General features: G+C 30.0%; 1 protein-coding gene across 1 annotated transcript in view; it reads right to left on the reverse strand.

Moving 5' to 3' along the window:
- The window catches only part of LOC126895580 (protein rhomboid), a 69,238-nt gene extending 64,041 nt beyond the window's left edge, over positions 1 to 5,197 (reverse strand). The window contains exon 1 of the mRNA XM_050667600.1: positions 4,973 to 5,197. The gene's annotated coding sequence lies outside the window, so the exon portion shown is untranslated. The remainder of the gene's footprint in view (positions 1 to 4,972) is intronic.
- Between the last annotated feature and the right edge of the window lie 803 nt (positions 5,198 to 6,000).

Here is a 6,000-nt window from a genome sequence, read left to right on the forward strand (position 1 = left end):
CAAATGTATATTTAGGATGCACTTTGTGTTCATAAATATCTTTTACCGCAACTACACGTTTAGAAATATATTTTGTGTAGACAAAAATAAACAAGTTGTTCATAAAGGTAAATACTGTCTTTTAAATTTAAAGTTCCTTATTGAGATTGATGCCACGTTTTCAATCATTAACTGTTCTTTTTAAAGGTAAAGAAAGACTTTTATTGATAATCATAATTGTTATTTCACTGTCTATGTAATGCTTTTAACGTGTCTCTATTCTTTACCGATATAATTGGCAATTACTCGTTTTAGGCAGCGTTACGCTTATATAAAGTGAGCGGAGGTGGTCCAGAGAATTTTACCATACTCACATAATACACATAATCATTTCCAACGAGGGATGGTACTGGAAAAAAACGAGGAAACGCACTAGGGTGAGGGATAAAGAGCAGAGGAACGCGTTGGATACGATGAGTCATGTGTATTGTGCGTTTCTCTGGCTTCAACACACCCTTGCAGTAATTCGCCCGAGACCGTTTGACGGCAGTGTGTGGAGATGATTACTCTTTTCCCTCTCCTCCCTCTACTTCTTCATTTCACCGAGAGACTTCACCATTTTTGAATTCACGAAACTCTGGTGAAAGGGTCTTAAGAATTCATTAGTTTTTCAATTCGTTAGACTACAGTTGTCTTTCGACATATCCCAAGAGTTATAAATACATTAATTTATATTTAATACAAAATTATCGTTTTGTAGATTAAACTGTTCAAAACACAATGCTATTAAACTAGCAACGGATCAATAATTTATGAAAGAGTACATTTGATATGATTAGAAATAAAACAATAACTATGTAACCGTATACCAGAGTATAACTATTCAGTTTCACCTTAAAAATAATCTTGATATACTATTATATTTTCCGATAATATTTCATACAGTTTTACTTAAGATTATTAAAGGCCTTGTAAAGAATACACTTAAATATCAACATAAATAATGCCAATTTTATTCACAAGTATTTTTATTTTAATTTAACTTTTAAAATACGATTTACATGGTAATACTCGTAGATATTAGTTCAGTTTTATGAAAAATTCATGAACTTACAGAGAAGTGAATTATATCATTGAAAGCATAAAAAAAAAAAAGTTAGTATTGGATAATAACTTGTGACCTTCACCGAAATGACTTAACACCTTGGGCTCCGTACTAACCTATTTAAATATAGACATGATACGTTATATAGTTGTAGATAATATTTTTAAAATTCTCAGTTTCGCATGGTACACTCAAAACTGCATCATTACGTTACATGTAATTTAATGAAGTTGAATGATAATTTAGATTACACTTAGGGAGACTTTGAGGACATCTAAACAAATATATATATATATGTAGGCACAGATTGGAGAAGGATTAGAAGGGACTTTGTCCCTGCAAAATTTCAGAAAAACTACATATATCATATATCATATACTCTCAAAAATTTTAGAGAAAAAAATTACATATAATAAGTCCCTCCAAAAATTTTGTTTTTTGCAAAAACTTTGCTACATTTTTTAAATCTTATAATACTGCCTGTTTAAATATAAATAAGTTATTATATATCAATTTTAGTATTTATTGGTAAAGTGTTATGGGCGCAACTAGGAGAGCTATAAGAGCTCTCCTAGTTCTTCAAATATTAATTAAACTGTATATTGTTATAAATATTTTTAAGGGGGGGGGGAATTTATTTATCACATAAGAGAACTTTTTCCAAGATACGCCAATGTTAAGAAAAAAAAAAGTCAATTTTTATTTTAATTTGAATACTTCTTGACTATATTTTAGTCTACGTAAACAAGGAGATTTAGGCAATGTTGAATTCAGGTAGACTTCAGGGGAGCTTTAGCCCCTTCTGTCTATCCCAGAGTGACAATAATAATATAGCTATTTTCGAAAATGAAAACGATTTTTTTTACTCATCAAATATTTTTTCTAATAATAGTATGTAAATACAGGAGAAAAAAATTGTTTTGCTTCATATGCTTAGGATCAATATTGAAAAAATTTTGAATTCAATACTGGATTTTGAGAATTTCAAACCCTCTTTAAATAAATAGTTCCTGAATTTTATTAGTAGATGACCTTTTAAATGTTATCCCTTAAACCCTCGGAAAATATTTTTGGTTCCGACACTATTGCCAACAAGCAGTTCATATTTTAGTAAGCCTTGAACTGTTATTAACTACACTGAATAGTTTAATTCGAAAAAAATTCTCCCCTATAGGAAATGTTGAAGTTCCGGACTGATTAGTAAGTGAAGCACCACCTGTCAATTGATTAATAGTGTTATACGTTGTGCACGGAAACACAGCAAAACGTATTGTCATCATTAAGTTTTTCTGTGTATGTTACTCCCAAACCTCACCTGTAGGCTATTAAACAACAGATATAGCTTCTATTTTTATTTCATCTACGATAAATGTTATAGAAGCGAAATGACTCTGATGTTTTTCACGCTGCGCTATAAAAAACATTTTATTTGGGTAATAATTTCCTATGAACTATTGACTATTATTATGTTTGTGTGCAAGTTACCAAGTTATTTAAAACGCTCACTAACAATAATCTTTTTAAAATACAAGAAACAAAACTTCTATTAATCCGTCTGCGATGGAACACTTACAAAGTAAACATAACCGTCACTTCGCTGTAAAAAAATTATTGTCTCGGTGATTCGTTCAACGCAATCTCGTTTTTTTCCCATTAAAGTGAGTTTTTTTTATCCTAAATACTTTCTAACCGATACAACAAATATTTACATTGTGCCTATTTAAAACTTAATCAGTCTTGGTTAAAGAAAACTGGCCATATGCAGTTTTATTCCACTTAATAAATACTTTATTAATCTTTTTTTTTTTATTTGAACTGGATTCATTATTAGTTTTATACTTGAAATAGTAAAAATATGTTTATTAAAATAATTTCAATAAATTATAATCATTATAATGTATAAATCTATATATAGAATACTTTTGGTGGGTTCTTAAAGCAGTAAAAATAACATTTAGCAGAAAGAAATTCTTCTATGGCAAGGGGCAAAAATTACATAAGGTAGTAAAAAGAATACGAATAAAGCCAAATTCTTCACACTGTAATATACACCCAAAGAAAAACCTCAATCAATTTTGATAGAGAAATTTTATCAAGGGTTTATGATAATTTTTTATTAACACGAACAAAATAACTATTCTTATAAATAATTATTGTTCAAGACAAGAAAAAAAAATATCATATTGATAAATATATCATAGGTTCAATAGTAATGATATATTTATCAAATTGAACAATGAATTTATTATATAGATCGAGGTTTTTCTCTGGGTGTAGGTCATGAAAAAAACATGAGATGTGTCAGTGGCGTATCCGAAAGGCTAAAGGAGTTAAGTCCCAATTGAGCGTACAAAATCAATAATTTAGTTAGAAAATTATTAATCTTAAAAAAGATAAAAAATGTTTTTTGTTATTACCTAATGAAAATCACGGGTAAACCACTGGATGCATTGTAAAAATATGTCATAAATTCTTATAAATATTTTGTTAAAAAAAACTTATATTCAAATGTGAATAGAACTATTACAATGGTAATTATTTCCCTTGAATTTAAGACGTTTCACGCGATTGGTCATTAATTAAAAATCAACGATAAAATAAATGTCCTCTAATTAAAAATATGCCTATATTTTGAATGCAATTTCTTTCATTTAAGCATTTTTGCTAGAAAGAAGTGCATTTTTTACAAGACAAAAATCTTGAACTATACATCTATTATAATGGAATCTCTGCGCGTATTCAAGTTAACATTTCCATCATAACCTACAGTCATAAAAAAACTCACTCTTAACAACTCCTTAGACTGTTAATTTTAACGATGAAATGGATAATTATACATTTCCCTTGAGCTTGAAAGCATGTTTGATTCAAGGTAACATGTATCAATATTATTTTTTATGGATTTCGAAAAATGTTTTTTTTTTACATTAAGGAATTATGTTTTAAGTCAGTCAAAGTATTAGTATACAAGAGTAATACTCAGCATCAAAATATTTCGAGGATTAAGTCGCTCATAAAAGTGTAATAAGGAAATGTTTATTCAATTTAGCCATACAAGTGCAACAAAACTACTTGGTGGTATTTTCACCACTTTTAAGCAGATACAATATTTTTGAATAGCTCTTTAAAAATTCGATTTTATAAACTTAACGATAATTGTAGTATCAGTGTCGGTCAGACATTTTTTAATATAGGTTTGGTAAGCTAACCCCCTTTAACAAACTGGAAATTATATGCTGGAGCCCAAAAATGAGCCAGACCGATACAGCATAATACTATTTTGCTGTGTAATTTTAATTGTACATATTATATACAATTATAGCTATGCTGGTAGATATTTTACATGAATTTTACTCCAACTTATTTTAATAGAAGAAAAATGTATTAATAACATAATGTTCACATTTCATACTGATTAAAAACTAGTAGTATAAAATAGAAACAGTATGAAACACAAACAAACCATCAATGTCATTCCGAATTACTGACCTTGAACTAGTTCATTCAGACACCATACAAAATAAAGTTTTTCGTCTGAAGTACCAGTTTAGTGCTCACAACGCCAAGAATACGTTCGGATAGTAAAAAAAAAAAATTTTTTATACGACTATTTTTNCCATACAAAATAAAGTTTTTCGTCTGAAGTACCAGTTTAGTGCTCACAACGCCAAGAATACGTTCGGATAGTAAAAAAAAAAATTTTTTATACGACTATTTTTCATTGTTAACAAAATCTTGTTTTGTTGTAAAAACAAAGTCTTGTTGTCCGGTTTATTATTTGTAAAAGTAAGATTTGATATTTCAGATATTCAAAACCGAATTTTTTTTCATGCGTTTCTTATGGTGCGATTTAACAGCGAAACGCATTTAATTATTGAAGAAGTTTACCTGAACATAATGCGAAGTTGACGGATTTCCTGACGATAGGAATTAGCGGGTCGTTGACGAAACGAAAACAATAACAAACAAATGATCTTCGGCGTAACAGCAACTACACAAAGGTCAACGACAACAACAAACGCACGTGAGAACTTTGTTGTAGCGCTTGCGCACAAACACGACGACGGACACCACAAACCGCGACGCACAATTTTACGACTGACGCCTTGCACGTGCACTGACAGAGACACACGTGTGTACTGCTGAGCCGATCGCGATAACCGCAGTGCAATGGCGCAACGCGTGCGAATTCCGTTTTCGGCGGAGTCACCCAACGCACACCAATTGCACCATGTTCGAATCCAAAATAAATATTCTTATGTATACACCACACATACATATATAGCCATTGGCGTAATAATGTATTTAGTGTGCATTATCATGTGCACTAACTCATATCACCCTATTTCAATTGGGCATTTTTATGACCACCACAGTAGTTAAATGGTTCACGATCCGTTGTGTTGGCCAATGTACCGACACAGACGTTAATCGATGGCACGTACCCTTGAAATTATGAAAGTTCTGTGGTGCAATTAGAAATTTGTACTGGGGGTGCATATAAAAATATGTTTACTACACATCCGAACAAAAAAAAAATTGTACCTTCATTATTTAATTATTGTTGTCATAGAGGCAATATGACATTCATAACTCTTGTAAACAGATTAGTGAAAAAGTTCTGGTGTTTTATGAAACAAAAGAAAGGAAGCCTTATGCCTCAATGTAAAGCTGATAATTTTGTAATGTATTTTTTATTATTATTATCATTTTTTTTTGTTCGTCGCCACAAATACATTTTTTCTACTTGACCGATTTTATGAATAATGCGTTCACAAATCATATCCAATTGAAGATTTTATCTTCAAATTTTGAAAAAGCATTTCCTTTATATTTAAAATATGAAATCTCTTAAATATTTTATTATTGAATTTAAAAATCTGGGTACTTTTATCTTTTTTTACTAAACATTTGTA

Source organism: Daktulosphaira vitifoliae, unplaced genomic scaffold (assembly GCF_025091365.1).
Source record: "Daktulosphaira vitifoliae isolate Bord-2020 unplaced genomic scaffold, ASM2509136v1 Scaffold_1, whole genome shotgun sequence".
In the NCBI taxonomy this organism is placed as follows: domain Eukaryota; kingdom Metazoa; phylum Arthropoda; class Insecta; order Hemiptera; family Phylloxeridae; genus Daktulosphaira; species Daktulosphaira vitifoliae.